Raw genomic sequence first — 16,079 nt, forward strand, 5'->3', positions numbered from 1 at the left:
ACTAAAATGCCACAAACGTGTCGTCACGTCGGGTACAAAATTCCCGGAAGGTAGATTCTTTGCAGAATCGCAAGGTGCCCGTTGTAAAAATGTTAATTAAAAATTAGTTATGTCAATGTTGCGAATCCAGGGCGAGTAGACGCAGCTTAATGCGACGGTCGATTTGTTATCGCGCCATCATTAGCATTTACACGTCATCAACTATGAGTAAACGTCGATAACTGTGTCGCGGAAATTTTATAATATATGAGGAGAAATTTGGAAGACCTCCATTTATTTTCCTTATATCTTCACGTAGCACCAGCGGCAGAATCGCTATCTTAGAGCAGCAGTAGCAGCAACGCAAAACGTGTTCAAATTACCAATGTATTAAATATCGCTTTGAAATTCCCCAAAAAGAGAATATTTCAAATTCAAATTTGAATATTTAAATTAACACATCGCGATTAAACAGTCGAACGATTAATTACATTCAAAGATTTTTCTATACAACGATATTATACAAAATATTCCAATTTTTTTACTCATTCCAATGTCAAATTAGATCAGGATTATGTACATCCAGTTGGACGTCTCAAGAGTAAATTGAGATAAAATATTGTTGAGCTTACCCTCTCATTGGTCGCCGCGTTGGAGTCTGAGATGGAGAACGTGTCGACGATGGAGTCGAAGCGCACGAGCTTTTTCGGATGATGGGCTTTCTTCGAACGCGGACAGAGCGAGCACATGGCTGGATCTGTCGGCGTGGTCGGGGGCATATTTTCGAGAACGTTCTTTTCGCGATTTCACACGATCATCGGCACTGCGATTGTCTCACTGCGAACCGTTCAACTTGATCCGATTCACCCACCCTGTCATCACTGAATCGTCAAAATTATTTTTTATACCAACCCAAATAAGAAGGGAGAAGGCGGGGGTGCGTCACGGCGGGACCCGACCATGAACCAGTCATGAAAATTCGTAATTATCATTTTTGTGAAAAATATCAGCCAGAAATCGAGAAAGCTTGGATCCCCTGCTTATCGGACAGGTGTCTTATCCTTTCGACTACTGAGGCTGATGATATTTATTGCAATAACGTGTTTAGAACAACACGTTAATACAATTGTCATATGACAATGAATCTTGTTTTTATTTTTTATTTGTCTTTCTTCATTTATATACTTTTTAAAATAAATTGTATTTTTCTTTGATCTTTCTCAATTGTTGTATTATCATTTACAAAAATATTCGTGTGAGTGTACGTAATGGGCAACTAAATGTATTTATCCATAATTATATTGAGCTTTGAATCCGTAGCTTTCAAGTAATATTGATAAGCCTAAGTGGTGACTGTTGGATCAGTCATTTCTGCGGGGAGCTTTCGATGCAGCTTGCAATGAAACGGAGAACGACATCTGAGAGCAACAATGGCCACCAAAGTGTAGAAGTCGGTATAGAAGGAATTCACAGGCAGTTGAAAATGTGAAACTGCAATACCTTTCGAATGGAAATGCAAATCGAACGGAGGGTTGCAAAATGCGTTTGTGTACTTTCAAAATAATAAAAATGTAAAACTTTGGTTTCAATCTCACACACATTGGCCCTATTATCTGACAAATCGAATATATTTTTCAAGCGTGGAATAAAATATTATATTTACCTTCGTCGCTCGAACAATAATCGTTTTCGTCCTATTATTCTTTCGTTGCTTTGCAATATCATTTTTCAACATCACCATTTGGATTTCGCTCGCGTTACGCGTGAGTTTCTCTTTCGAGTATTGCCGTTAATTGATCGCCTGTTTTCTGAGTTGTTCCAGTTAGCAGTTTATACATGCCGTAGTAATTTGTTACATAACAATTGTTTCTCGTTTCTTTGCAAATTGCAGCGCAATTCATTAGTATGATTTCGTAACCAGTAATTCAATTGTTACCTTTATTGTTACCTTATTGTTACCGTTCCTTTAAAGTCGTTTACCGTTAGATTGCGTGCGTGAAAATTATGCAAACTTCTCTAAGTGATCAATTCTTATTCAATTAAATAAGTAATTTAATTTCTACTTGATTAAAGAAATAATAAATTAATTTTTTTTTCTACAGAACGTCACGAGACGTTAGGTAAGTGATATAAACTTGAGATTTTAAAGTCTGAAGAAGCTAATTCCAAAACGAAGGCGATTCAATCGCATATCGTGCATCGTATTATTGGGCAACGCGACATAATCGAAATTCTGTGAACCGATAGAAAGAAAGAACGACACGATGCGTTCTTCAAGGCATTTGGTACGACGGAAATGCAATTGAGTTACCGACAACTGCAACGATAGCCATCAGACTCGCCGACTTCGCTTCGCTCAGCACTCACTTTTGTTAACTTAGCTACTTGTTGTTCTACGTGACATAACTTTTATTCACATTTGTACATTCCCTCTCAATGTACAAAATAAATATTAACTGAAACAATATAATAAACGTATTCCGACGGGAGATCCATTATAATTCTGGACTCGTATTCAAATTCAAGGATAAAAGGATAATTAAAGTTGGAATAAATAAATCCACAGTTTCCACAATCCACAAATCCCACAATTTCCACGATAAAAAAAAATATTTCAGGGGGGTTTTTAAAACTGAATACTCCAATTTTCCTTCTTCCACTTCTCTCTCAAGGTACAATAAATATTCTCGCTACGAAACAGTGTGAAGATATTCGACGAAAACGGGAGGCCCATTATAATTCTAGACTCGTATTCAAATTTACTTAGGACAAAAGGTAATTAAAGTTGGATAAATAAATATTTTCCATAATAAAAAAAAATATTTATCGGACGGTTTTAAAGACTCCGCAACTTTCCTTTTCCCTCCTTCGATACGCGAAAAACAAACTGAGAAGAGAAAGTATGCAGTTTGAAATGTAAATACTAGACTTGTGTTGGACGACCTATAGACGATGATTTTCTATCTCTTGCCAACCTCTTGTATCGCTCGTGTAAACGCCCATAGACCAACTTGCGAATTTATTGCGAATTTATTGCGAGCTTCCTCTATACGCGCGCGCGAAACTAATCGATGCCTCCTCTAAACGCGAATGGATCGCGCCTGTCCGCCGCAGACGGACGACTAATCGACGCGGTTGTTTTAATTACTCTCGACTGTAAACGCGACGTAACTTTCGACGTTTGGCGAATGGATATTGGAATAGTTCCATGCGAATTCCACTAATAGAAAAGTATCCGTGTGCCTCCCGCTTTGGGTCGTTTCCCCGTTTTTTTTCTCGTCAAAAAATAAACAACTGATTGACGTTAATGCCTATCGGTGAACTATTGTTTCGACAATTTGTCGGCGCAACTCGTTGGACAAACATTATTAAAATTAACGTGTTAAAACGGTGCGGCGCATACCATTTGCGAATTAGGCGAATAGAAAAAAAAAAAAAAAAAATCCCCGTCACGCGTTTTCCGCCGCGTTTTTCGCGTCGTGGCACGCTAATTAACGCATCGGATTAGCGTCAGTTCGTTACTGCTGCGAAGCGAAATAACGGGATGACGACAGCGAGCAGCGAGCAAGAAGTTGTTTCGATAACTCGCGCAGTTAGGTCACCGTGTGTTTGAAACCTCGCTTCGACATTTGTTATCGGTCATTATCGCGACTCCGGATACGATAAGTGTAACGCGAAATCAATACCAGTCTCTCTCTCTCTCTCTCTCTCTCTCTCTCTATATATATATATATATATATATATACACAAGTACATGAACATGGACTTGGAATATAGACATGAACATGAATATGGACTTGACCTGTCTGCATAACAGATAATCGAACAGTGTCGCGATAAACGAATGAAGCCCTATTGCCTATTTTCTTAGTGCAATTTAACTCGAATTTATTTATTTTCTCATTTCTCTTTCTCTTTCCAATCGCTTCACAAGAATTTACGATGCGCAATATTTTTCGGCATATATATTAGTTGAAAAGTATATATGGAGATGTATTTATCGGGCATAAATAAATATTTGTCTGTATAATGAGAAACGGTCGTAACAAAGACCTTAAGATGATTACAAAGTTTCCCCGTTGTACTTGTAATTATACACGGCAAGTGCAACAAAAACTTTGTAGCGTGAAAAACTTTCCGGTGGTTTACTTTAATTATCGTGCATTTTGTACTTTGAAGTCGTATAAAAGACGGTCATTGTGCGCATAGTAAATGATCCGCTTTTATGATAAATTGCGCGCAACTCAAAGGAGAAATAAGATGTTTAAGACGGAGCTAACGAGCGTGTTATGTTCATTAAAATGCTTGACGTTTTTAGAATATTCATTAGATATATCACGAGTCCTTTTGATCTTCCTTTTTCAAGAGAAATATTTGTCTCTTCAAAGTTCCAATAGCTCTGAATCTATCTTGGCTATCTATCTAATTCAGTAGCTTCGGCATATAGATTGACCTATTGACCCTACTCACCCATCCCATTCCTATGCTTCCAAATTGGAAGTGGCTAAGCCCGTTTCAAAAATAATTCGATATAAACTAAAATTATTATCGTAAGAAGTAATGTGTTCCCCGTTCTCTCTTTCTTCCTCTCTTTTCCCACACGTAATTATTGATCAATTTTTCACTAGAAAAATTCAATTGTCGACAACGAGGTTGAGCGACAACTTCACGAGTCACGTAATCAACGAATAATGCGAGCACTCGCAAAAAACGCTAAATACCAAGATCGTCTATAGCGTGTCATTATCCCCGAGTCGATAAGTGAACATTTTCACGCGGAAAAATCGCAAATCTGCGGCCCGCTCCGGCCAAGTTGTGAAAGTCGGTCGACACGCACACGCAAACTCGGACGCGATCCGAAAGTTTCCGATTGAAAAACTCACGATCGCAAGAAGATCGTCGGTGTGTTTACAAAGTTGCGGACTTTACGACTTTACTCTCGAGAGCGAGATTTCCCCGGAGTAGTTTCGAGCCTGGAACTCTGGCGTGCAAGTACGCGCGGGTGCCTTTTCCACTACTACCTTAGGAGTTTCTCTAGGAAGAGTTATAAGGACGATCGTTTCCCACCACGGGATCGATAAACGATTTGAATTATTCAATCAAATGTTCTCGACGGATGCCGCGCGCACAGCCTTGCAGGCACACAGCCGTATGCTAAATTTGCGTTGCCTCGTCATCCGTATTTCCTTAAATAGTCTACTTCGTATCTCGTTCTCTTTTTTTAGTTCGATTCCAAATACGGAGAGAAAATTTATCTAGATGAAATGATACGCCCGTCAAAATGCTTTTATAAATATTAAATCATAAATACGTAGACGAGAAGATTAGGGTCATCGATTTACATTTTGTAATAATAACATAATTAATAATCGATACTTTACATTGAAAAGTGAAATATTTATATTCATCAGAGCGTTGTTGGATAAGCTCCAGACTCAAAATTGTGAAATATTTGTTACATTGTCACGTTGTCGAATGTTATTTATAAAATGTTATTTATAAAAATACACCGCACAATAGATCAAAGAGAAACAGAGATGGTAATATGGGCCACCACAAAAGTAAATTAAAAAAAATTGATTTTGCTTAAAATAAGGCACAGTATTTTGTTATTAAGTTTCGTTTAAAGTAAACTGTTGGAAAAAACTGCCGCAAAATTTTAAAATAGGCAAAATTTTAAGAGGCAGATGACTTATTTCAATTAGAAGACAGATCACAGACTACAGAAAATGACAGTTTTTACAAAACAAATTTTTAGATTAAATTTTTTAATTAAACTCAAATAATTATCGAAGAATTACTTCAATATAAAAATCTCAAAGGTCATATTGTCAGCACGTTTAAAGGTCCTTATTAACAAAATGCTACACTAATTAACTTTGCTACCTTTTTTAAATAACTAGAAATATGCATAGTCGAATAAATGTTAAATAACAAAAATATTTAAATATATATATATATATATATATATATATATATATATGTATTTATGTGATGATACATTCAAATTTAAAAAGAATGAAAAAATATGTGTAATTGAATGCTAAAATGTATCTTGGAAAAATTTTGAAATGTTCAAAAGTAAAATGCCTTATAACAAATACTATTGTATACTGGCATAGCTCCCTTGCATAATAAACTATTAAACAAATGATTCTATGAATAATTACTAGAATTTCTTACCTAACAATAGAGATATTATAATGGTCCATAATATCACCTTCTCCTCTATATACATATCTAATTTTGTAAAATAAAAATGTACGTCGAGTTTTACTTTAAACAATTATAGTACTCAAAGTTTCGAAACAAATTCGTAAAATTCAAAAGATAACGTACTTGTTATTTTACAAATCCTACAATTTGAAATATTTGATACGTATCTTATGTACGCGTGACTCTTTAAATATTTTGAAAGTGTTGATTACAGTCAAACGTACGTACAAAGTTATAGATGCAACTTCATCGCGAATTGTATCACAAATCATCTAAAGTGAGTTGTATCTTATCTCGAAAGAACAGAAGAGGGGGGGGGGAGACAGCGTCGGTGGTGGTAGTTTTATCAATTCATCGTGATTACGCGTAATCAACGCGACGTATCTAATCTTCATCCGTTGGTCCCACATGTTGCCCGAGCACCAACTGTTCTCGAGGGAGATTCACCGACTCTCAACCTTCAGGTTTCTTAATGAGGGCCCATTTATCGCCGTGCTATTCATTCATTCCGGGTACGAATGCGCTTCGACGACGCCTCGTCTCTAATGCGAGTTTTAAATGCGTATTCATGCCCGTGCGACACGGCACATCCGTCGCGCACGTGCGTGCAGCACGTGCGTATGCGTGTCGTGTAGGAAGAATACAATTTGCGATTTTTACAATCGCGAAACACCTGCGCGGAAATCCCGCAGGAAATCGAGCTTTCCGTGAATAAGCGAGCATGCCAATAATAAGTGCCACGTGCTTGTTGTTGGATAAATCGCGACGCAATGTGAAACGCGATGGCGGAGCGTTGTTAAATGCGGATTAACATCGTTATCTCCAAGTTTATTATCAGCTAATGTACACACACACACACACACACACACACACACACACACACACACACACACACACACACACACACACACACACACATCATCTGTTTATTTACGCGAACCCCGTTGGAGAGTTGCGCAATGCCCCGCTGCTCTGTATTGCGCGCGTGAATAGATTTGGCGAATTACGTTTTGCTTTAATTGAATTCCGTAGCAACCTCGATTTTGTCCGAACAAATAGATACCGCGAATAAATAGAAATTTATTCCATTGGCCCCCGGTAAGGTGACGCCGCCCGTCCGGGGGAAACACAAAAACGGATAAAGCGAAGCTGAAGTGAATAAATGTTTCGCTTTGGAGTTGCATTAGCTAAATTGAAGTACACGAGCCGGAGGGGACGGGAAGAGAGAGGGAGGAGGGGGGGGGGGAGAAAAGAGTGCGTTTCACTCTACTTAGAATCGACTCGTACCTCGCTGCGAAATTAACGTCTTTCGAAAGACTCTTCGCCGAACGTCAAGTCTCGCGTTGCGATTAATTTTACCGAATTTACCAATTGCTCGAATTGGCTGGCACAGATCGATCCGAGCGTTTGCATTCACGACGTGAAACTTGAGAAAAACTTGTCTTTCTTTCTTTCTTTCTTTCTTAAGTGCACCGTCGGTCGCCGCAAACGCTGACCTGCATCACTTGACCGACACAATGGACCATTACGTAGTCTCGACACGTGTGTTTTTGAATTTGTCGCATAGACGCAGGCTGGCTGGATTTTACGCGACAGTACTATCGGTGACCTGACGACGAGGGATCGATCGGTTAAATATTTTGACGGTAATCAAAACCGAAGGGGAGGATATATGCAATGATAAACAAGCGAGCGGCAGTCAACATTGCAGTGCACATTAGTCTGATAATGAGATCGTAACAGCGACGTGTGCGAGAATAGCTTTACGACTGGGAGTGCAAAACTCTTTCCAAATTCAGCTATTTCAGTAAAATGGCTCGGTCAAAATAAATTTATATTCGCTAACTCATTGAAATTTTTCAACGCGGGATATGAATTTTCAATATATTTCTTTATCGGTAAATTTCAAGCTTTACTCTCTAACGAATAATGTCGATAGATTGATCGAACAACATCGTTCATTGATTTTCAAGAAAACAAACGTTTCAAGTTTCAAGAATCATAAATGTAATCTTGTTAATAGCACGAGGAGTAGAAAGAAGAGGAGCTGAATAAAATTTCATCGACACACGCACGTTTCGGACTCTCGAAAACAAAATTCAAAGCATTTCATCGCGATCGGAATCGCAGAGAGAGAGAGAGAGAGAGAGAAGCGTGCGAGAGACGTGGGGTAATTACCGAGGGAGGGGGTGGGTGGAGAGGGAGGGTTCTCCTCGTGGCTGAAACCTCGTTCCGAGCGACGCGCGAACGATACAATATTGTGCACTCGCAACGGCAAGCACGGCTACACACGTGACAGCTTAGGCGATACACTCTTTAAATACCTCGTAATAAACGGCCGGGCTCTCGCGCGAGAGCATCTTACGTACGCGCCTCTGCATGACCGGATGCTGCATGTATGAATCGTGTAACGTAGCGCGCTCCCTGCGCCTTTCCGCCTCCCACGCGAGCTTTAATCTGGCCGGTCGGAGCTTGCGGGTCGTAGTCGCGAGCACTGACCTACGTCACTGAGCGCACTTGGAACACTAGCGGGCACACCGCCGGCTTTGTAAGTGTGTGGGTGGTCCTCATTCTCTCTCTCTCTCTCGTTCCCTCTCTCTCTCTCTCTCTCTTTCTCCCTCTCTCTCTCTCTCTCTCTCTTTCACGTCTGTCGCGGTCTATGTACCTGTCCAACCCCGTGTACCCGTGTTCCGCATTTCACGTACGTAAAGCACATACGTACGCTGTGTCGCGACCTACTGCATGGCGACTGGCGGGGCGAACCGCACCGCCACCTCGCGAAAACTGCATCCATCCCCGAGAGGCCGCGTCCACTCTCCCGAGAGAATCCCGCCGGAATCTTTTCGAGGATTTCGCCCCGACGGGTCCCCCCGACCGAGAATTTCGGACGTTGACGTTGAGTGTATTGTTATCAGCAGCAAACGCCGCCGTCGCTCGCTGCCGACGGTGATTCGTCTCGTCGCAAATTGTTATTTCTCTCGCGAAGGAGTCCAACCCGCCTAAAACCCGTCGTTACACCGGGGGAGAGAGATTTCATCCCCTATACCTTGGGGAACTTTGTGCAGAGCTGCCAAGTCTCACTAAGCTCGAATCCAGATGTGCATTTTCAAATTCATGGAATGACAAGAATCACATGTTTGATGTTTATCGTGTTTTGTAAAACATCTATCGTCTTTACCTTCTCGAACGTCCGAGTGGTGGAGATTTTGACAATTGTCACATTGACGAAAAGTTCGTCCGCCGCGGACAATCTTATGAGTTCGTGCCGAGATTTTGCGTGGCGCATGTCGTCGTCTGCGAGACAACGGGCCGGGATTTCATCATGTTTCCGGCGGATGATAATCGAATTACGAGCGATTTTCGACAAACGTCTAGGAATGTTTACGCTGAAAAATACGGGGTCGTGGGCGCAATTCGGCGCTTACGGTCGTTTCGAATCGATATCGCGTCTGCCGGCTATGGTGGCTTTCAAGAGCACTCTCGGTATAAAACCAAACAAAAAGAGAATAAAAAGAGAGAGAGAGAGAATAAATAAAAACGAGGAAAGAAATGGGGGAGAAAGAGGGAAATCATTGCGGAAGCTTTTAATTAAAAGCAACCATCGTGCGGACAGGTGGTGCGAACAATGCAGCCATTGTGTTGCGTGCCATTTGACAATCGGTTGCCAGAATGCGCCGCTTTATGTGATATTTTTCATATATATATATATATATATATATATATATATATATATATATATATAAAACAAGTCATTCTCAATGGAAACATCGGTCGCGCGCACGCGCGGATCGTCATTATTACTAAATGGAGATCTTTTCATGTTGACCATAAACCGTTCAACGAGATGTAACTTTCATCGTACACGTTTACTCTTTCGTTTCGTTATGCGGAGCGGAAGAGCATTGCTCGCGCAATCTCATAAAACGTTTACGGTGGATGAAAAGAAAAATGGCAGTTTCACGAAGGCACAATTGTCAATTGTGCTCTTGTAACATAAAACAAGCTGCCAATTATTATTTGGATTTGAAATATATGTGAATACGATGAAATTTCAGGAAAAAGGAACGAGTATTGTATATAATATATAATAAATGACGTTTAACATTCATATAATTCAGGGTATTTTAATATATATAAATAATTTAACTCTCTTTCTACAGTTCCATATATCAACATACTTTTTTTTCGTATAAAAAAATAGAAATTTTATTATTTCGTTTAAGCGCATAAGTCTCAGAGCGTATTACAATTATATTTTATTCTTCATAATATTTTATGTATTTCAATTTATTTTATACACGGATATAAACAATAATCTTATTTTTATAGGAATTTTGAACGTTTCGGATATTCAAATACTTTTATGGAAAGATTTTCCCTCTATAGATATCCAAAGCTTTCGGGAATTCTAAATATTTCAGACTTCCAAGAATGATTTCCCTCTGATTTCAAGTAACATAATATTTGAAATAATCAGAGTACTTGTAGCAAAACGCGTCGTAAATTTCCGTTTTAGTGTCGCGATATCGAAAATTTCCATCTTCACGTTTCACGTTTTTTTACAGGTATATATTTACGATTATCTCACAAATTTTGAATAATTTCAACTATGAAAGAAGGATTCGAGCTACAAACGCACAAAATAAGAAAATTATTTTAAAACGTTGATGCTACAAAGATTGCAATTTATCGTCCTATTTAGCAAGATACGTAAAAGGCACGAAGACATTCCGCAGAGAAAAAAAAAATCTAGATCATGAGAAAGGATGGAGACGGGGAAAAGTCGGACGCGAGTCAGACGTCAGAGTTATTCGCAAGTTACGGAGTCGCGATAGTTCCCGATTTCGTGTCGCGATATCGGCCAACGAAATTCCCGTTTTTCCGTTACGTACGTCGCGTCTGAACCAAGTGTCACGAGTGTCACAAAGTGTCCCTCGATTGATTCGCCCTTATCACGAGAACGCTCTGCTAAATATATTCAGAACGGAAAGTCGCCCACTTTTTACTCCACAATACGATCCTGCGGTAACCTAATTTTTTTTTCCCCCCCTGCGAATATGCATGCGCATTGATTCCATTGAAACTGGCATGTTACACGTTACCCTTTCCGTTCGGTTTCTTTTGCCCGACATTAAAAATGTCCGACGTTACCCGTACGTGCGATTGCGTTTAAATCGCCGTCGTGTTTAAGGAGAATCTTGCGAAAGACTCCCATTTGTAGATAATGTAATTGACTCGGATGCGTTTATCTCACGTGAAGTAACGACAACCGGCTTGATCCGCGTGATCGTGAGGGATTAAGCGTTATTAAATTGCAGGTTGAAACGAAACACGTGACGCATTAAGTCGAACGCGCAACACGTCGCGATCAAATGCACGCGACGCTCACGAATGTCGTGATTACATTTTGTCGCGCGGTTTATCTTGCCGGAGTCACGGATTCGCCGAACGATCCTAAGCTAATTTGCAATTTGCCAGTCAGCCCGCAATTTAGCTTCACCCTCACGGAGTTTTCACGCGCGAGTTTCCCCCCCGATTTTCCACGCGCGTCGCGGGCATGCAAAGAAATTTTAATTGCTTCCACCTACCAATCAAGCGATTTCGAGCTCTCGCGGCTCGATAAATAATGCAAAATCCAAGATTTCGATTAACATTTAACCGAGAGTATAATGCGATCGATAAGGTTAAATGTCAAGGCGAGATCGCCAACAAAATTATAAACTTTGCATGCACGCGCGCGGATTACGGCAACGCACGATAACAAAAAAAAAAAAAAAAAAAAATAATAAGCTCGCGCGACTATTAAATAATTATTTAAATATATATTCGCGATATTTTGCTGGCTGCGCGCTCGCCATCGTTTCCGAGGATTTAAAGTAAATGTCAAATGGAGCCCAACATGGTAAGCGGTGTACATGCAAAAGGTTCGTTACACTCCAATTCCAGCGATTTCCTCGCCGGATGACACGCATCGCGTGCACATTAATGGGTTAGTTTCGCGATTATACAATGCACGTAGCCGCCTAAAAATCGAACGTGTCCGACAATGTATTTTTACATAAAACTTAAATCAAAAGGGAAAAATTAAAACTGGATTTTTCACGTAATTTCGCGAGAGGAAAAATTTTTATTTCTACAATATTCTGTCGCGTATCAAATGTATAATTTATAAATGAAAATTATTGGTTTATTATTACTCCATGTAATAATTGTATCGAGTGCTCGAATCGAATAGGGAGATAATTTCGTGATGAATTAATAGTGTCACGTCTGATGAATTTGTTATCAAATATCATTAATCAGCAAAATACATATTAACACGAATATGTTTGATTCTTCCACGATATAAACCGACGATAATTCATTAATTCATTATTAACATTCTGAAAATAAAAACAATTTTCTTTAATAGTCGGCAAATATTTTTCAGTAATTTTTGTTCGCCATTTTTGTGTTCAATGTTTCTCGCGACCGGAAGAAATGATATATTGAATAAATGTCGCAACTTTTTAATGCATTAAAGCACAGCTATATCTCTAAGTTTTTTCTAAAGTGGTCTTTTTCTTCTTCTTTTGTTTTTATGACTTTATCGAATATCCTCCGTCGCTGTGCAGACTCGAAAATCAGGTCTCACGGCACGAGAAAAGTGACTTTTATCGTCAAAATGTTTCGCTGACCGAGAAGGAAAATGGGCAACCTGGAGGTATCTAGGTCGTTCTAGGTCACGTGGAGGGCGACTATCCCGACGGTATCATACGTCGAGAAGAAAAGAGAAGCGTATTCCAGTGTGTCCGACCCTCATCTACCCTAATCTTCCCTCGTTCAATTCCTTTCCTAAGTCCATATCCCATTTCTTGCGAGAGATTTTAATGGAAATCCGCAATTTCAGTTTAAATTTAAACAACATCTGCGCTTTTGTTTATACCTGACGAATTTCATCATTTTCGCTAAAACATTTGCATAAAAAAAAAAAAACAAAGATAACAATGATTGAATATCTTCCTCCCACATTTTTTTCTCTCTCAAAATCATCAGTCTAAAATGCTCTTTCATCTGATCTCGATTCGACGATTTCCGTAAAAAAGCCCCAATAAATCTCGGCAAGAAGAAGGAGAAGCAAGCTCGCGTAGAGGAGGAAAGAGAATAAAAGATGATGTCATGGGAAATTCATGTGTCATCGTTGTCGGGATGAAATAATATTATCGCGCTGTTCGCATAGCGAACCCGTCGCGTTGGGCCGGATGATGGGGATGGTAATTTATCGCGAGACATAAATTATGTATAACGTTGAAACGACTCTCTTGGCGCGCGACGAGTTTGTAGTTACCTTCATATAATCGGTGTTTCTTGTCTTAAGTAGAAACTTGGTCTTAAGCGCTTGTAAATCTCGTGGATGGGACCGTTTCGGGCTACTTCCCGAGGAGTAACTTCCGGTACGAGGAGAGTTTCATCGATCTAGACTAAACACCTTTAAAGAGAATCAATGCGCTTAATAATTTCATGTAACAAACATGTCGCTAATATATAAATTTGTTATGGAGATTAAAACTCGAGGTTGAGTTGAGTTGATCTCCGACAACTAACTTTGCTAGAAAATTATTAAAAAAAATTGCAAGAAAAGCATCCCAATTGCTCACAAATAAATTTTCAACGCGAGATAACAAATTCATTTGACGCAAAAAAGATGTCTGACCGTTCATCCGTCATATTTAATGATATCCTCGTGCTTTTTTTTGCACTGCAAAAATCGTGTCAATTGTCGGGCGAACGTATTATAAAGGAGATTGCGCGCCTCTTTCCTTCTTTAACGATTGTCACTTACGAGAGTGATAAAAGATCCCCGACTTGAATTCACGATCGACAATTAATCTCATGAAAATGACTCGCGTTCTCCAATGCGAGTACGTCCATTAAACTTTTGCACGATTCTATCTCGCATTGTGCCGCCGCGTCTGCATAATTTATGTTTAACGATCCTTCTCTTCGAGATGACGCAATAAATTCAGATGCGATGCACATCGATGCTCATGCCCGATTAATTTCGCTCGCGATCTAGGGCAAAGAATTTTGATGTTGCAGTGAAATTTCACTTTCAAAGTTTCCAGACGATAATCCTCAAAGTTCGTAGTCGTCGAAGTCAAGACGAGAATCCGTTAGTATTTTTTCGGTAGTATTCTTAATATCGGCGAAACATCTCGCGAGATGCGAGATGAATTGAAATACGATGCCGTATAAAATAAATGTAGGTGAAACGTAAGGTTATCTGAAATCATTGTCAAATACATGCAAATTTTATCAAAGATCGATCGCACGAACGGGGCGATTTATGGAAATAATAGGCGCTATCGCATAGACTCACACGTAATTTTCTATAATTAAAAGCACGTAATGATCTGGTAGCGGGCGGCGCGATAACGCACGGCGAATTAATTAACCCAATTTCCGAATTATTCATACGTGTGCGGGACTATCGTTGTGGTCGTGTGCGCGAGAGAAAATTCGCTGGGTCCAGCGAACTGGCCTCATCGCTCGTACGATTAAACACCGGAAGATGCCGGAACGGCGATCCGGACAATGTGCACTTCACTCCGCGGCCGATTATCGAGCGATTATCTGGGTTTGCGCGACCGCGAAATATTCTGCCCTATATCGGTCCCGTTATCGATCGGTCGACGATAGAAAAACATTGCACCCCCGCGAAATGCGATCAATAGTGGCCCTTTCGGTTTTTCACACCCCCCGACTGCCCAAGGACGTCGGGTCCGAGGCGCGAGGAAACACCCTCCTCTCTTCGAGATCCTCCACCCCGACGCACGGACGATTTTTCGTCGTCAATCCCCCCCGTCGCGGTTACGCGGTTTCGACGGGACCGGATAACGTACCGCACGGTTCACCGGAACCACCGCGATCGAACCGCCCCGAGTCGAGTCCGCCAACGCCGTCGCATGTCCGACCCTCCAGGCCGACGAGCTGCAAAGTCGCGGCCAAACTGTTTTGTCCACGTGTTGCGGCCAGTCAACGAGGACAGGATAATGCAGACCTCGATCTTACCACGTGACAGACCGTGGCGAGACCGCGCGGCTTTCCGAGGAATCCCGGGATGACCCGGTATCGTCTCTGCCCTCTGTCGGAGGGTGCGGTAGACCGTTTCGCGGGGGTGGTCGAGCGAACGGCGATCCTGCGCTCTAATCTAGAGATTTGGAAAACTAAGATTGATCGAATTCCAATTCTAACAGGTCTTTTCTTTTTTAAGTAGAAGACGAAGCGAATTTCTATTTATTATCTTTAAAAATCGATTATAGCTTCATTGGAGGAGATCATTGGGATTTTCGAGTTTGAATAATTTTCTGTTTTGTATTTTGTATTTTTGTATTTTTGATCGCATCGATACGCGCTCGTGCGTAACGCATGCATATGGAATATCAAGATTGCACGGGTCGTTTGTCGGCAATTGTAGCGTTCGATAACGTGGGAAATTTATTCTCCAACCGTTACCAACCGCAGGAGAGCCATATTCATCGATCCCATCGTAAGGGTAAGTATCTTCAGGGATGAAACCGTAGGTGGCGAGCACTTCGAACTCTCGCGCGCATGCGCCAGTCGTCAACCCCTTCGAGCGACTTTTGTGATTCATTAAAAAAAATTTATTTTGAAGCAAAAAAAAAAAAAAGAGAAAAAAGAAAAACTAAGTTTATATTTAAGCAAAAGTCAAATTTTTGCTGCATTTTTAACGTGTTTCATTACAAAGATAGCTGTCCAAAATATGTTATATCGAACAGATTTAAAGATTTTTATCGTTCAATCTTTTGATGGAAATTAAACTTTTAATTAATGTTTTCTTTTCTTTTCTTTCCTTTTTTTTTTTTTTTTTTTTAACGTGGCAC

The 16,079-nt window shown here is 40.3% G+C and overlaps 1 protein-coding gene and 1 long non-coding RNA gene across 10 annotated transcripts in view; both read right to left on the reverse strand.

The window, feature by feature from the left end:
• Nucleotides 1–16,079, reverse strand: part of dlg1 (MAGUK family member discs large 1) — a 281,985-nt gene that overhangs the window by 197,749 nt on the left and 68,157 nt on the right. The gene's annotated exons all lie outside the window — the stretch shown is intronic.
• Nucleotides 1,178–16,079, reverse strand: LOC148937215 (uncharacterized). Its single transcript, XR_016138516.1, has 3 exons — nt 14,555–16,079; nt 13,523–13,663; nt 1,178–1,943 (listed from the first exon to the last, which is right to left on the reverse strand). It is a non-coding gene; the product is annotated as an uncharacterized LOC148937215 (long non-coding RNA).

The sequence above is a fragment of the Pogonomyrmex barbatus genome, unplaced genomic scaffold (assembly GCF_055798465.1).
Source record: "Pogonomyrmex barbatus isolate J1 unplaced genomic scaffold, ASM5579846v1 scaffold15, whole genome shotgun sequence".
Lineage (NCBI taxonomy): Eukaryota > Metazoa > Arthropoda > Insecta > Hymenoptera > Formicidae > Pogonomyrmex > Pogonomyrmex barbatus.